General features: G+C 60.1%; 1 protein-coding gene across 1 annotated transcript in view; it reads left to right on the top strand.

The window, feature by feature from the left end:
- Positions 1-324: 324 nt before the first annotated feature.
- The window catches only part of DAGLA (diacylglycerol lipase alpha), a 50,487-nt gene continuing 33,698 nt past the window's right edge, over positions 325-17,113 (top strand). The window contains exon 1 of the mRNA XM_049779586.1: positions 325-410. The gene's annotated coding sequence lies outside the window, so the exon portion shown is untranslated. The remainder of the gene's footprint in view (positions 411-17,113) is intronic.

The following is a 17,113-nucleotide window of genomic DNA, read 5'->3' on the forward strand; positions in this document are numbered from 1 at the left end:
GGACCAACGCGGAGACTCAAACCCGTGTGTCCACCGGTTCCCCCCTTTCCACGCGTGATCGCGCCCCAAAGGTGGTCCACGGGGGGCGCCAGCCACAGACAGACAGACTGTGCGCTGCGCTGCGCTGCGCTGGCTTTGGCAGGCAGGGCCCCGCGGTGCCGTTCTCCCTCCTTGCCACCAGGGGACGCTGGCGTCCCACGGCCGTCGCCATGGTCACCGCTAACGGCGTAGCGGGGTTTTACGTCAAGGGCGTAGCGTCCCCCTGGGGGCGGAGGCGGCCTTCGCGCCGGCGCCGGCGCCCTGCGGAAGCGGCGTTAGTGAATCGGGGCCTTGGGGAGAGCCCAGGATGGAGGTGGCGGTCGCGGCGGCGGCGGCGGCGGCGGCGGGCCGGGCCCTGCAGCAGGCGGGAGGTAAGAGGCGCTGCGGGAATGGGGTGCAAGGGGTACAGGGGTGGAAGCCGGGCGTCTGCGATGGCCCTGCCCTGCCCGACGGGGTCTCTCCAAGCTAGGGCGGAGGTGCGGCTGTGCCACGCACGTCCCTGGCAGGTGTCATTCAAATGCGGGGTCCGTGCATATATGGGGGTCCTCCTGGGGGGTTTGCAATGCAAGCACAGGGGGGTGATCAGCAGATTTCACCCCATTCCTGGGGGGATGAATTGCAGCTCTGCGGGGCCCGGCTAGGTTTGAGAAAGGTGCAAGCAACCCTTGGAGCTGGGCTGGTTGGTTTTGGGGTTACCCCCCTGGAGCCCAACCTTAGGCGGGGTGGTGGCAGCAGCAGCAGCTGGCAGCAGCTGGCACGGGGGACGCATGGCCGCGCCCCAGGGCATGGGCGTGAGGAAGTGTGTGCCGTCTGTCTGGTCCGCTTGCTTGCTTCTGGCCTTGACTGCGGTGAGGAATTGCACCCCACACTGGCCATGCCTACACCCTCCTCCAGGGCTTGCAGGATTTGGGGAGACCTCAGCCCTTGGCAATGAGGCTCAGAGGGGGGCTCCATTCCCTGGCCCTAGCTAGGGGCCCATCTGTGGCCCTCAGGCCCTGGTGGATGGAATGAGGGGGTGCTGCCCTCCTCCCCTTCTGCTGATGACGAGGACTTGGCCTCCCCCGGACACACACACACACATACACACACAGCCTTTAATGCCTACTGGGTGGGCTCCCCATGGGCTCCCCACCCACCCACCCCCAAGAACCGCAGCAGGCTGTCTTCCCTCTAATGGAACTTGAATGAGAGAGACACCCCAACCCCCTACCCCACCCCAGCGGTTCTTCTGCTGTGTGGGCCCCAATAGTGGACACAACAGAGATGGGCCCCAGGAACTGGCATTTTCCTGGGTACTTGACAATTCATCCTTCCTTAGGGAAGAAAGGGCAGGGACTGGGTTCTTGGGGCGGCCGCTGTCCCCCACCAGCAGATGTCTTTCTCGGGAATCTCAGGAAGGGTCGTGCCTGGCCATCCGCAGCCTCCCCTCCAGGGGGGTCAGCCTTGTCGGAGGGTGGGAGGGGTGTTCTGGGGAGCCGCCTCTCTTCAGTGCTTAGAACTCTGGGTTCCAGGGATGGTTTGGAGAGGAGGTGCCTGGGGGTGGTGGGGAATCCAGCCTGCAAGCGGATGGGGGGGGGGCACTTGGGTTGCACTGCCCCCCCATACCAGGTTCTTTGAGGACGCTTTGAGTAAGGGTCTCACTCTGCCTGACACAGATCTCTGCTTTGCAAAAGGGGTCCAGATGGAAAAAAGGTGCGGGGGCCACCTGGGGAAGTTGGAGTTGGTGGAGGAAATTCCTGGGTGTGTGGAAGGGTTTGGGGAGACTGGGTTGGGCTGGGGAATGTCAAAGAACCCTCAGGCTGGCTGAGCTGGAGCTCGGTGCCAGAGAAGGCACCCAAGGGTCCAGAGAGATGGTAGGGAGGGTCTGGGGGACCTGAGGCTGGGGGACCGGACAGCTGCTCGTGTGCCAACCTAGCCTCTTAGCAGATGCTGCGAAAGATCTCCAAGGACTGTGTGGGTCCGAGACCAGAGGTCCATGTGGGGCTGTGTGTGACCTTGAGCAGATGACTGACCTCTGGGCATGCTGGCTGAGATGGTCACGGAGGTCACAGAGGAGCCAGAACATGGGAAACCATTGTCACCCATGCCAGTCACAGTCCAGGTTATTCAGCAGGTGGAGAGCCTAGGGCAGGTGGCACAGAAGTGGAGATTGCGGGTGGGACATGGAATGGCATTGGGCCGGCCGGCAGGGCCAGGGAACAGAGGCGCTGAGCAGAGAGGCCGGGGCCTGGGGGCAGCTAGGGGGGTTCTGTGGACACTGTGAATCAACTATAAGGCTGGTACCAGGCCCCAGGTCTCCTGGGGATGGCCCGGCTCTTGGCCTGCATGAATAGGCATGGGGAGTGGCCGCACCAGGGCTGGACGGGTGCAGGGCTGCACAGGGCCATGCGGGGTGGGAAGTGTCTGAGGCTGACAGATCTGGGGTACCTGTGTGGGAGGGAGACGTGCCAGTGTGTGTGTTTTGTCTTGAGAATTTCCTTTGGCTCTGGCTTCCGAGGCTGGGGGTGGGGAATGGGAGCATCAGTACGTGTGTGTTTGTGTGTGTGTTGGGAGACGACAGGGCATTGGTGGGGGGAGGCCAGGAAAGCAAAGTGGGTCAGAGCTGCTGAAACGTGGGATGGGCTAGGCACTCTTGGGAGGCAGGTATCGACGGGTTGGCAGGAAGACTGGGGTAGTGGGCACATACAGGGGCTGGTGGGCAGGGGTGGCAATCTTAGACGGTTGCATGGGGTGGGGCTGTCTCATCACAACTGCTGGCCTGATCTCGAGCTCTGGAAGGCCCGTTTCTCAATCTTGTCTGGTCCAATCCCTTTCAGAGTCAGACCTGTTTCTCAAGCCTTCCAGTGGCCATGTCTGGCCTCAGTCTGGACTGTGAAGGACTCCTTCCCTGTCGCCATAGCCAGGACCCAAAACTGCCAGGCCAGAGCCACGAGCAGACTTTTTCAGGCTCAGGGACTCACTCTGCGCTCAACACCCGATACTGCCAGCTTGTGCCCAGTCTCCTTTAGTCAGTTTTTGGGATCAAGCAGGTTGCCCATGTTCCCCCTTTTGCTGCCAACCCCAGCAACCCACTGTGGGCATTGCCCCACACACACACCCCCAACCCCACACGCCCCAGAGCCTGTTTGTTCTGATGTGCCTGCCACTCAGCCGTATGGTTCGGGGCTCCAGGGGCCCTTTACAGCCACCCTTTGCCATCTGCTTGGGGTGCTGAGACTCAGCACAGCAGAGCCAGGGACTAGGGGGAAGAGGAGGTGGTGGTGCCGGCCGCGTGTCTTCCAAAGCTGCTGAACTCAGCTGCTGGCTGTCCTGCCCTGTCTGCCGCGGTTTCTGGCATCTCCACTCCAGGGGTGCCAAGGCAGCGGGCATCTCTGGACAGAGGAGTTTGGCTCCCAATTGAGTGTGGCATGGTGCCGATCTCCCTCACCCAGAGAAGCGGGGTGCTGGGCACAGGGAAGGGACTCAGCTCCACCCCCCCAGCACCTGTCGGCCAGCCCTGTGTTCTTTGCGAGCAAGCGAACAAATGAGAGAGCACTGCCCACTGGAATCCCTTTTGCGTCACTTTGCAAGTGGCGCTGGGGGAAATGTCAGGGAGCATGTGGCCAGAGCTGGAAGGATCCCCGGCAGCCGCCGAGGCCAGGGCGGTGCAGGATGCGGTTACTTTCCCCTCGGGTAAGGCTGGAAACGAGCTATTGATTTTTCTCTCTTTTTTTTTCCTTCCCATCCCCTCTTGTGCCAAGCTGCCCGGCCCCCACCCCAGCCTCCATCCCCCTGAGCACACAGAAAGAGCTTGGATCTACCCGGGTGGAGACAAGCTGGTGGAGGGGGGGAGCCTGTCCCCAAAGCAGGGTGCCCGGGGACTGCACGTGTGTGTGGCCATGTGTGCCCGCCAGCGTCTCTGTGGGAAGTGAGGGCTGAGGGGGTGTGGAGTGCCTGGCGGGGTGGGAACTTGCAGGCTCCCATGTCGGGCTGGCCCTGGCGTTGGTAGGTGTCTGCAAAAGGTTTTGTTGGGCCCCACAAAGCAGCAGGGGGCCGGGAAGAAGCTCATTGGAGCACCAGAAGGGATCAGGAACACCTTTAGGTTTCCATGGGGTTCACCTTCTTCGACCCTAAAAAACAAGGAACCGTGGAGGCTTTCTCAGGATTCCCTAGAGAAGCTGGAGCTGGAGATAGGGGTCACCCGGGTGTCTTCACTTCCAAGTCTGCCCAGGACAGACAGACATAAGAGGGTGAGCAGATTTGGGGGCTGAGACCCACCCCTCTACTTCCTCAATTTACCCATCTGTAAACTGGGCCAGCTTACAGCCAGCCACCAAACTATCCACCATGTGGTCACTCACAGCTGCTGCTGCTCCACCGCCAGCCTCATGCATGGCCGAGGCCCCAAGGCGGGGGGGGGGGGGGGTCCAGTCTCTGTTGGGGAGTGTCAGCTCCGGCCCCCCCATTCTCGGCATGGCTGGAATTTGCAGCACACGCCAGCCGGGTTCTCAGAGCAGCCGCTGCCCGACCCCTGGCACCGAGCCCGTTGGGCTCAGTGACCAGCAATTCCTTGGGGGGGGGGGGGTGGAGGGGTGAGAGTAGGCCCTGCAGTGCTCAGGGTGCAGAGGTGCGGCATGGGGGAGCACTCCCAGAGATGCTTGGCCAACCTGTCCCAGACAATTAAGTGCTGGGGCCTGGAGGGACAATGTCCCCCATTTACCCCACACAGTGATACAGGGCAGGGCCCCTGATGGCCAAGCGCCCTGAGAGTCATTTCCTGAGTGCCCCGGGTGGGGGCAGGGAGGGCCTGGCTGCAGTTTGCAGAGACAAGGGTCATGGAGACTTGCAGAAAGAGTGACTCAAGCCAGGGAAATCTGGGGGGGGGGGGTCTTGGCGAGTGGGTGGTTTGAGGGGGATAGCAGGTGTGGGTAGAGGAGATAGACAGGCTGGAAAAGGGGATGCTGATCATGAGCCTGCCTCAGTGCAGGGGGGGACGGACTGTGGCTGATTTCCTAGGACCATTCAGGGGGACGGGGAGGTCAGTAGTCAAGGCAGGCTCAGACCAGGAGGTGGGGGGTGACTTGGCAACCCCCCCCTAAAGAGAGGCCTGGGGGAAGGAGGTCCTGGGGGAAGGAAGGGGTGGAGGTAGAGCAGTGACCACTCAGTGAAGGGCAGGAGAGCACTTGGCCTTATTGCAGAGCCTTGAGATGGGTAGATGGGAGCATCCAGGGAGCTTCCAAAATGAGGGCGAAGGCCCGGGACCCCTCTGCCTGTGGGTTGCTGGTTGTGACGCAGTCCTGCGAGGCTGTTCACACAAACGGGACCCCCGAGGGGTACCAGTGTTCCCCCTCACCATGCCTCAAGTCCCCCCCCACACACACATACACCCGGGACCCCCAAGGTTGCCAGTGTTCCCCGCTCACTCCAGGTGCCGATCTGGATCATTTTCTCACCAAATTACCCCTTGAAATCTTGCCTGCCTGAGTTCAGCCCAGGAGGTAGCTATTCTGGGAAGTTTCATCAAACCCTTTCAGCCCAGGCGAGTTTTGCACACTGGGGGGCGGTGGAGGAGGAGAGGGGGTGGCGCTCACCTGTGCCTATGTGTGCGTGCGTGTGTGCGTGCGTGTGTGTGTGTGTGTGTGTGTGTGTGTGTGTGTGTGAGAATGTGTGTCTTGAGGAGCAGGGACCCTCGAAGTGCCTGCACATGGCCGCAGACAGCTGCGGTAGGCACGGTGGAATCGCCCGTATGCAGCTCTGCTCCCTTTCCGGCCCCAGAGGGCCTTTGGCCATGGCCTCTCCCGGAGCTACTTAATTAACCTGTGATGGATGTTCTGGTCACACTGAGGCTCATTTATTATTGATGCCTCCTTCGTGGTTTTAGCAGCTACCCTGCATCCCACCCCCAGCCTGGGGCTGCTCCCCCCCAGGGACAGAGCTACTCAGGGAGCCCTGCTCAAGCCTTTTCAGGTTTTGGGTAGCCTGGAAGGCAGCGGGACCTCCAGCCGTGCACGTCAGCCACCGAACAGCAAAGCAGCCAACCGCTTCCCTTTCTCATTCCAGGCGCCTCCATAAAAGATCTCAGCCTTAGGGGCCGGAGAGATAGCACAGCGGTAGGGCGTTTTTGCCTCACAGGCAGCCAATCTAGGACTGACAGTGGTTCGAATCCCGGCATCCCTTATGGTCCCCCCGAACCTGCTAGGAGCTATTTCTGAGCACAGAGCCAGGAGTAGCCCCAGAGTGCCACTGGATGTGACCCCCCAAAATACCCAAAAAACAAACAAAAATATCTTAGACCTCATTGGTCCCCAGAAGAGGCATTAGCTGCCCCCAAACACACAGCACCCGGGAGGGGACTCGTGGGTGCCCCGATTGGAATCATATTCGCATCCCTCCCTGAATACTGTCTGTCCCTCCACCCAGCCCATCTCCATGACACTCCCCAAGATTCCAGGACAGCCTGACCTGGCAGCTTCAGGGCATGTCCAGGCACTCCCACCCCACCCCCACAAACCTAAGCATATAGAGTACTATCAAGCTGTCCCCCAGGAAAGACATTCGCTCAAGGACCGCCCCCCCCCCCCAGTACCACCATTGTTTGGAAGGAGCTTAGAGAGGCACAGAAGCGGGTGTGGGCACCTCCCTCTCTGTCTCCCTCATACTTTATTTACTCCCTGGCTCCTTGCAGCCCACAGGGTCTCCATGTCTCCCCACCCTACCACCTCACTCCCTACCCCAGTGTGGCCCACAAAAAAAGTGGCTGATTTGGAGGAGATGAGATAGCAAGTCCTGCGGAGGGAGTAGGGCCTGCATTCTGCTCTAGGCTTTTCCAGGCAACCTCGGAGGACTTGGCCACTACCTCAGGCTCTGTCGCAGGGCCTCTGTCTTGGGGCCTCTCATCCCTGGGTTCTGTCCCACAGCATCTGGACCCTGTCCCTGTCCTGTACTATCTGGGACCTGGCCCTCCCAGGAGCACAGGCAAGGCAGGACATGAGAGCCACCCCATCATGGGATGTGTGAGTTTGTATGTGTGTGTCTGTGTGTTTATGTTTGTGTGCTAGTGATTATGTGGATGCAAGCGTGTGTGTGTATATATGCATGAGTGTATGTGTGAGTATGTGAGAAGCCAACCCAGCGCTGCTCAGCAGACTAGGCACACACCCCCAGGCCAGGGCATGTGCTACCCACTCAGGGCGCTGCCTCCACGTGGCGAGCCTCCACAGCGTGCCAGCTGGCAAGGACCAGCTACGCACTCGTGTGCCCAAGGGTGGGTCAGGAGGGCCCAGCTTGGGTCTTGCTCAGGCTGTTAGGTGCCAGCATCTTCATGGGCAGCACAGGGGTTGCCTGGCTGTGGGGGGATAAAAAGGGGACGAAGAGGGGGTGCAGCCAGCCCACCCGGTTCTCTCCCACCCTATTGGTGAGGAAGGAGAATGGTCTGCCAGCCACTGCCTCAACCTTTCCTGCCTCCTGCCAGCATGCGGCAGGTCTGGTAGAGCCGCGCCCTGGGTTCGTTCCGGAAAGCGGGGAGACTTGCAGCATCGCAGTGGGGCGGCAGAGTTCCCAGGGCCTTGGCTCCGCATTCTCCTCTTTCTTGCCAGCTCCCTACACCCCGCTGGTGTCAGCACCCCATTCTGGCCTGGCGTGGCCAGTGAACCCAGCTGTGTCCTGGGCTCCTCAGCCCGGAGCCCAGGGCAGCGACCAGGGCTGAGTGGAGGGCGAGGCAGCTGGCTGGGCTCCCTGGAATCTCAGGGCCTGTGGCCCAGGCTGACGTCCTGATTTCCCTCAGCCTGGTTACATCAGGCCCAGCTCCGCCCCTGCAGCCTCGGACCTGGGGGTGGGGGCCCTGCCTGCTGGCTGCCCTGCCTCCTCACGGGTGCCTTCTCCTCCTCGTGCACCCCCTCCTCTGACACCCCTGAGCTCACACACCCTCCTTCTCCCTCTTGCCCCATTGCCTCCCCCTTGCCTCCCACTCAACCCCGTCCTCCCATGCAACTTCACCCTTCTCAGGCACCTCCTGACTCTACCCCATCCTTCCTTCTCTCTCACCTGGCCTTTCCTCAGGCCCATGGTCCCCTCACTGCTTTGTGCCCATATCCTCGATGCCTGAAGGGGCTGATGGAATGTCGACCAGGATCCAGCCAGATCCACCCCAGCTGGGCTCAGGTCAGGGTCAGGAGCTCAAGAATGATTCCCCCCAAGAGGATCCCACATCTTTCTCACCTCAAATCACGGGATCCTTCTTCCCTATGGCCACATTTACCTACCCTGTAGCTCCTGTACTGTCATTTCAGAACTGACATGTGTCCGTGCCTCCTCCTGGGCTTTTCTCCTCTTTGTCCCCTTTCGCTTCCCCAGGCCTTGGGGGAGGTCAGTGTCTTTGCCTTTGCTGGGGGGAGTGGAAGGACTCTGACCCCAGAGCAGATCTGGACCCCTCCTGACTTACAGCTATGAATCTTGGCCACACAAAAGAATATCTAGACCAGCCTCTGGCTGGGGAAGGGGGCACAGATGTGTCCCCCCCCCCCCCCGAGGGCCCCGCTGGATGCTGGAGCCAAGGCCACACTGTGTCCTTGTCTTCCTTGTCTCCTTCGAGGTCTCCCTCTGCGCCTGCCATGGGAGAGCCAGGCCTCCAGGGTCGGGGCCAAGGGATGAGAGGACAGGGCGGCAATGCAGCAGCATGGCTGCTGAGCTCGGTGCCATGTGCAGTGCCTAAGGAGGGAGGCAGGGCTACCAGGGAATCAGGGGCTGGGAGGAGCACTATGAGGGGAGAAGCCCAGGTGTTAGCACTTAAGAGAGGAGCAAAGCCCCGGCCAGGAGCACCATGGGTGGGGGTAGGAGGTGGGTGGGAGTAGGGTCCATGTGGGATCACTCAGGAGATCGAGAGCTGGGTGGAAGCTCTGCAGGGGAGCAGGGACTGGATAGGAGCATTGACTTGAGAGCAGGGCTGGGCTGGGAGCATTTTAGGGGACACAGGGGCCATGTAGGAGCACTTAGGGGATCAAGGGCTATTTGGGAGCACTACTGGGGAAGGAGGGACTGGGCTGGGAGCATTGTATTCCTGCAGGATCCAGGCAAGGTCACAGTGGGTCAGGTGGGCTCACACCGGTACCCTGTCTCTCTGGCTTTCACTTTTAGGGTGTTACTCTTGGCTGTCCTACTGCCATGGGTTTGAGAACCCAGGTCTTGGGGACCTTTTCTCTAAGAGTCCAGAACCCCACCCCACCCCCAACCCCCACGGTGCTGTGGAAATTTCTTCCTTTGCTGTAACCTGGACTCATGAACAACCCGGGTCCTCCCAGCTCTCTCCCTCCTCCGGTCCTGGGGGAGCCCCTGAGCAGAAGTCATTGAGCCCCCTACCCCTTCGCACTTTGACCTCAGCTTTTCAATGCTGCCTGGGGCAGGGTTGGGGCCTGGGAGCTGGAAAGGGCACTGGGTACAGAGGCCTGACGGGACTGAGGCTCTTTTCTTTCCTTCCATCCTTCCTTCCTTCCAAAGGCAGGACACACAGTCGGCTGTGCGGAGCGGAACGTGTATTCCCAGCCCGGCCCAACCTCCCCATCCCGCCCTGCTTCCCACTTCCTGCCCCCCACTGTGTCCCAGGCCTGTGGGCTGTGGAGGTGGCCCCACCCCTACTCTGTGCGCTGGCAGACCCAGTGGGTCAGGGGGAGGTGAGATGGATGAATCTGTGGGGATGAGTGGGGAAGCCGTGGGGAAATGAAAATCTGGGGACCCAGTGGTCGGGTGACCGGGTGACCCACTGGGAAGCCCAAGCTCTGGCACTGGGCCAGCTGCTTTCCTGTCCCAGGGCCGCCCCTTGTCCACAGAGTCACGGACCCTCCTCCGTCTTCGGAGTTGGGGGAGGGGACAGGGGGCTTGGGGGGACACAGCTGGTGGATGCTCCTTCGGCTGAACACCTCTTTAGTCTTTCCGATCCCCTCCCCCCCCCCACACACACACCCATTGCTGATTCTGGGGTGAGGGGATGGGAGAGTGACTAAGCATGTAGGGAGAGGCTGGGGGTCAAACTGGGGGCCTTACCAGCCTTGTGCTTGCCAGGCAGATACTCTGCTGGCCCCCCCTTCCAGGAGCTGGGGGGGAGAGAGAGAGAGTGTTGGGGGAAGAAGCACACACACCCCCAGGAGGTCTGGCAGTACAGGACCCACAGATGATGGCCCCAGACCTCATGTGGCATCTAGCCCAGGGGATGTTAAGTGCTTAGTAATGCTAGTTGGCATAATCCGAGTTGGTTAAGTGCCACTGCCAGCACCAGCCCAGAACCTTTGTGAGGTAGGTACTCATGTGGACTTGGCCGTACCCCTGACCATTGCCTCCCAGTCTTCTAGCCTGGTCTTGAACTCTCTGGGAGGAGCCCAGAAATCTACATTTCACTGCTCTGGGTTGCTGCTAGAGTCTCCCCAGCTGAGTAGGTTTCTGGGGTGTGGGGAGAGGTAGCCCCAACTTCCTGGCGTTGCATGGCCCAGGAGTAGTGCATAATTCCACCATGGTCCCTGCCTTCCACCTGCAGGTTTACAATGTTGGGAAGTACCTGAGAATCGGCACTGATCTCCCCCAGTCGGGTGTGTGAGTGTCTGGGGAGCCCCTGAGAACCAGCACTGACCCCTCCCAATCAGGTGTGTGTGTCTGGGCCCACCCCCACCCCATGCGTCCCTCACCTGCACAAGGAGTTCTAGACTGTGTCCCAGAAGGGACGTGCTTGGGCCTCAAAATGGGATGGGGGGGACTTGGAACATGGGATCCTGGTCATGGTCCAGGGAGAGATGGCGGGAGCGGGGACCAGGCCGACATGGGGGTTCTGGGATAGTGGACCCTGTCCCTCACTATCTCTGTCCCTGGGACCCCTTTTCCCATGTGGAACATCTGTGTTGTCCCGAGGCAGGTCTGGGCAGGGTAGGCAGTGGGCCCAGACTCCAGGTCAGTGCTCCTCCCCCCCTTCCCCCTATCTCAGCATCTGGCTTACCCCCTCTCTACTCTGAGTCCTCCCATCATGGTCACTGCTCCTCCTCCTGATGGGGGAGAAGAGGGCCCTCCTCCCCAGCATCAGCTGTCTAGGTCTCCTTAATCAGAGTCATCCTGACCCTTCTGAGTGTCACAGATCCCTGTCCCCCCTTGTATACTCTCCTAAGCATTCAGCACTGCCCAAGACCCTCACCCCAGCACGAACGAAGCCACTGCTCAGGAGGGGCCCCGGGAAGACGGGGAACCATGTGAAATGCTCCTGGTTCCCGAGTTCCCGCCTGACTCATGGCGAATGCTCTGTGTCCCCAGCCATCTGGGGACGCCCTTGGGAGCTGAACAGTCACGTCTCCAGCCTCTTTCCCTGCAGAGAGAACAGGATGGGGAGACCAGCCAGGGTTCAAGGAGTAGAGGGGGTGCCGGGGATCCACCAAATACCACGGAGGGGCCTGTAATACCTCCCATGTGTCCTTGCGTGTGGCCCCCTGGAACTTGACACCAGGAAATAGGCCCCTGCCACTTTGCAAATAATGTTCTGGGGGCCTGGAAGCTGCTATGCCAATGCCCAGGGAGGCATTGGGCATCCCAGGTGGGGTGCCCTTGGGAGCTGTGGCCAACAAGGCACTGGGACATGCTCTACCCTCGGGGCCCCAGACTGTCCTTTCAGACCCACTTGGTGGGTGCCCCACATCCTCACCCACCCCAGGAAGGGCCTTGGTTAGGATAAGGCTGGCACCAGGCATGGTGGCACCAATCCAGGGGGTCTGCATAGTAGGGGTTGCTGGCGCCAGTGGGTCCAGCAGGTTGTGGGGACAGATGGATGGACAGACACAGACTTGGGGTTGGAGCCTGCCCTGCCCTCCTGTCACCAATCCCATCACTACTCCACACTCCTGTCATTGTTCCTGTCACTGTTCCTGTCACTTTTCTGTCACCACTCAGGTCTTCTGTCACCGTTCCTGTCACAGTTTCTGTCACCACTAAGGTGTGCTGTCACCATCAGGTTAGCGCTCATGTCTCCTGTCACCGCTCAGATCTCCTGAGACAGTTCCTGTCCCTGCTCATGCCCCCTTCACTGCTTCTGTCACCACTCCTCAAGTCTCAAGTCTCCTGTGACCACAGGTCACGGCTCAGGTCACCTGTCACCTGTCCTGTTTCCTGTCATGGCTCCCAGCCCTGTTCCTGCCCCGTCCCTTTGCCCCATGGGGGGCAAACAGGAGCTGCTGGGCTCCTGGCACCCCTCATCTTCCAGGCACCTTGCACGGATCCCCTCCCTCCTCGGGGGTGTTCCTCTCACCCTATGCGGGTGAGGCCGGGCACCCCTTGCCGTAGGTGTCAGTGGAACTGAGCCGGGATTTCCCCGCTGACTCACGAGGCCTGGCTGCGCCTCAGCCTCCGAAGAAGCTGCTGGAAGGTGTCTGGGAGCTGAGGGAGGCCCAGGGCCCCCACATGCATGCCTCTCCCTGCCCTGTTCCTCACTGTCTGCCCCTGCGTGGGGCCTGAGAACAGCCCCCAGAAGAAACAGGGAGACCCCAAGATCCTGAGCCCTGTGTCCCTGAGCCCCCTGTGCTGGGGGCCTATGGGAGAAACAGTCCCAGCTCAAAGGAGACATACATGAAAAGCAGAATCGGGGCTCAGTGGGGACCCAGGAAGGACTCAGAGGGGCAGAGAGGTTCATGTGATCCAGCCAGGGACCAGGGACCCCGCACTGCAGTTGGGGTGTTGGGAGGCTAGGGCAGCAGAGTTGTGGAGGTGAGGGCCGTAGAACAACGGGGTGCACACGAAAGGGCAAAGAGGAGTGCTGCCAACCTAGGCCTTAGGTGCCCTGTGATCTGGGGGACCCCACTTTCTAGAGTCCCTTATCCACTGGAGAAACCTTCCACCTGCCTGCATAGTGCCACCTACTCGTCCAACATCTTCCCGACCCCTCCCTGCCTCCTGCCCTGCTGACTCCCGTCCTTTGCACTAGTTGCCCTGAACCCTCTGAGCAGACTGGTGGGGGGCTGAAAGGAGCATGGTGGGGCCCGGCCTGTGGCTAAGACGAGGGCACCTGGACCAGAGCGATAGTACAGCAGGCAGGGCACTTATCTTGCACTCGGCTAATCTGGATTCAGTCCTTGGCATCCCATATGGTTCTCTGAGCAATGCCAGGAGTGACTCCTGAGCATTATTGTTGGGTGTGGCCTCCCCAAAAAATACCAGCTCAGGGTTCCATGACTGGGTAGGGATTGGAGGCAAGGGGATGACGGGCTGTGGGTCCTTATAGGGAATTCAGCCCCCCACTCCCCGCTGTGGGCTCTGCAGACACTGCTCTGCCCTGCCCTCACCCCAAAAGCCCATCTTGGTTCTCAGTGGCTCTGCTGGTGCCTCTCTGCCCGGGTAGCCCTATCTGTGGAGAATGAGGCAATTTTGGGGTGCCCCCTCAGTGGATGCCCTTCTTCAGGATTCTTCCCTGTCTCTTCCCCAGTCTCTTCTGGGGACTACAGGACTGGCTTCTGGGGGGCCGCTAGAGTCACCCTGAACAGCTGCTCTGGCCCCTGGCAGGGCCTCCCAGGGAGAAGCGGGGTACAGAGTGTCCTAGGCTGGCCCCCTGCCCTCAGCGCCACCCCAGACTCGGGTCAGCCAGGGGCAGGCGGGGACTGGGGTGGGCGGGAGGGGGCTCTGGCACCTCTCTCCGGGGCTGAGCCGCCAGCTCCCATCTGCCAAGCACAGGGGTGCCCCCCGCCCCCCACGAGTTGGCTGGGAGGCCCGGAGCTGAGGAGTGCATGTTCTCCAAACATCTTGTGTGCGGCAGATGGCCTTGACGCCCCGAGCCCCCCGTTCCGGCTGTGCTTCCCTTCCCTTTGCCGTCCCCTCCTGTTGACTTGGGTCGCGGGGCCCTTGCATGTGTGTGTGCGTGTTTGTATGTTTGTTTGTGCTTAAATGCGAGAATGAAGCCCCACTGCGTGGAGACCTCTGGGGAACCTCATCCTGAGGAGGAACAGGGGGTCCTAGCTGCCTTTCTCTAGTAGCCAAGCACCTGGCCGAACTACAGCCCCTTGCCTGGTGGGGACGCAGAGTGCCCTGGGTGGCCCCTAATTGCTGGGTGGGAGCTCCCCAGGGGAAGCTGTTTCTGGCTAAGCCCTGGTTGGCAGCTCAGAGCTAAGCAAAGGCACTGGGGCAGGCCTGATGCTACAGAGTCCAGGCTAGCGGGATGGGACAGGTAAGGTCCCCCCTGAACCACTCCATGTGGTCCATCCAATTGTGCTGTTCATCCCTGCCTCTGCTTGCTTGCAGGGCGGGTTTGGCCTGTGAGGGGCCTTTCTCTGAGCCCCAAAAATCCTGGAACAGTCTGCTGGGGGCCCCATTAGAAACTCTCCCGGGACCCCAGAGTAGCTGAGCTGCAGCCAGAGCGTCTGCTGCAAGCCACCCCACCATTCCACAGGGCCCAGGGCTGTACCCCAGCCACATGACCCTGGGGTGTCTTGAGACCATCCTCTGCCTAGTTCCAGACTGGGCCCTCCCACAGCCCCATGCCTGGGTTCTGCGTCAGCCACAGAGGCCCCTGGTCCCGAGGGGTCACATGCTGGCCTGTGGGTGCAGCATTCCCCACCCCCACAGCCCCCAGCTTGTTTGTTCTTTCCAGCCTGCTTTTGGCCTTGCCCAGAAGCTCACACCTGCCTCTTGTTTGTCCAAGGATTTGCCCTCCAGGTACAAGGGAGGGGCTAAAGGAAGGTTGAGGGGGGCAGGCCAGCAGCCAGAAGGGCTGGACCATCTACCGGCCATGCTGCAAGGCCTGGCCCAGCCTGGCCCAGAAGAGCATGTGACTGCAGCGTCACCCCACCCTGCCGTTTCACCAGCCTGGTTGCCACTGGCAGTTGGGCTGTTGGTAAGGAGCAGAAAAGGGCTCCGAACTCTTTCCTATAGGGGTGCAGGCCCCAGGGTGCTGGGGCGAGGGGCCTTGTGAATGGGACTGTTGTGTGGCTGGGCCTGGAGCACATGGGCCAGCCAGGAATTCCCTCCATGGCCACCTCTGGCCCTGTCCTTCCTCCCAGCAATGCCACACCCTTCCTTGATGTCCTGGACCCCTGCCCTGCTCATTCACGCCTTTCTGATGAGTCACCCCAGGGGGATGAGGGTTCTTCTCTGCTGGCCAGGGCACTCTGCCTGCTGTCCTGCCCTCCTGAGCTGGCTGCCCTGCATAGCTTTCCTGATTGCAGAAGGCAGCTATTGGCCAGGAAGGGGCTGGTGGTTCCCTGAGGATGCTCCAGGCTTGGTCCTAGAGATGAAAACAGAGGCTGGGGGCATAGCAGTAGGGTGTTTGCCTTGTATGTGGCCAACTCAGGACGGACCCAGGTTCAATCCCTGGCATCCCATATGGTCCCCAAAGCCGGCCAGGAGTGATTTCTGAGTGCAGGGCCAGGAGTAACCCCTGAGCGCTACTGGGTGTGGCCCAAAAACCAAAAAAAGAAAACAGGCTGGAAAGAGGAAGTCCTGGGGTTCCTCAGCTGGGCTCCATTCCACAATTCCATAGCGACTCTGCCCCGCCACGGGTCCACCTGCCGGCCTGATGGCCTCCTGCACGCGGTTCATGCAGCCAAGATGAGTTCTTTGGGTCCTGGCTCAGAAGCCACATGGCTGCGCAGATTCTGTCTTAGACACAGGCAGAGTTGTGGCTCTGCTGGGAAACAGCCGTGCCATTCCAGGTGGCCATAGCTGGCCAGGCCTGGTCACTCCCTATAGGGGTGCTGGCTGCCCATGAGGGCTGGAGCAGGTTGCCTCTGGCTCCTGATATTGGGGAGCCCTGGCACTCCCCCTTCTTAGCTGGGTAGTGAGGCTGCCATGGAGGAAGTCAGGGCTGGTGTCCTGAAACTTGTGATCATTCAAGTCACACAATCTCTATAGGCTGCTCCTGGGTCAGACCCAGTGCATCTGCATACCCATAGGCATGTGTGTGGCTAAGTCAGCCTGGCCTCCAACCTCTGACTACCCTTCAGTCCCCACCAGTTGAGATGTAGTGGGCAGTTGGCACAGCTCTGGGGAAGGGGTGACCTTGGTCCCCACTTGTTGCATGAAGCCCTTAGGATGGGCTTGATGGAGAAGGATGGAGGCCTTTATTCTTAGGCCATGGCCACGTGGCTTCATCCCCCATCAACCGGCAGGTCTGGCGTCCAGGAAAGCAAGGGTATTGAACTCACTCACAGGCAGGCTTCAGGAAGCATCAACTTTATTCATGCCTTATCCACCACATGTGTGGCCTATATCATAACCTTTTAAGCATTCAGCCATTCTTAGCTAGCCCTGCATCTTAACTCCTGTCAGCCATCTTCCCTTTGACCTCCATGCTGGCAAAAAACCAAAAGACCAAAAAGCGCCCTCATCCCCTCTGGTCAAAACCTTATCTACCCTTTCCAAAACCCCTCCCAGGATATGGGCGGGGTCTTGTAGGTAAGGTCAAGTTACCTAGGAAGAATGGGCGGGGGATGAGACTTCACCCGCTTACCTATAAGGAACTTTCCTGGTGTGCCAGGTATTGTGGCCACATCAGAGTGCTCAGGGCTTACTCCTGGCTCTGTGCTCAGGGATCACTCCTGGCAGTGCTGGCCACCTGCAAAGCAAGCACCTTCCCGATAGTCCTGTCCCTTGGGCCCCTTCTGTCCCACTGTTAACTGGCTGACACAAGTGCCATTTCTCCCTCTTCCCATTCAGGGCTCCAGGGTATTGGGACAATACCTGCTCAGCTTAAGTGGCCAGAATGGGATCTAGGGCCAGAGAGATAGCATGGAGGTTATAAGGCGTTTGCCTTGCATGCAGAAGGACCGTGGTTTGAATCCTGGCATCTCATATGGTCCCTGGAGCCTGCCAGAAGCTATTTCTTTCTTTTGTTTCTTTTTTTTCTTTCAGTTTTTGTGTCATACCCAGCAGCGCTCAGGGGTCACTCCTGACTCTATGCTCAGAAATGTCTCCTGGCAGGCTCGGGGGACCATTTTTGAGTGTAGAGCAAGGAGTAACCCCTGAGCGCTGCCAGGTGTGACCCAATAAACAAAATAACAACAACAACAACAACAATAATAATGGGATCTGGCCCTTCACCAGCCTCCCACCAGCCTTTTTTGCTCTGTGAGCCTCAAGTGCAACCCAGAGA

The sequence above is a fragment of the Suncus etruscus genome, chromosome 9 (genome assembly GCF_024139225.1).
Source record: "Suncus etruscus isolate mSunEtr1 chromosome 9, mSunEtr1.pri.cur, whole genome shotgun sequence".
NCBI classification, from domain to species: Eukaryota; Metazoa; Chordata; class Mammalia; order Eulipotyphla; family Soricidae; genus Suncus; species Suncus etruscus.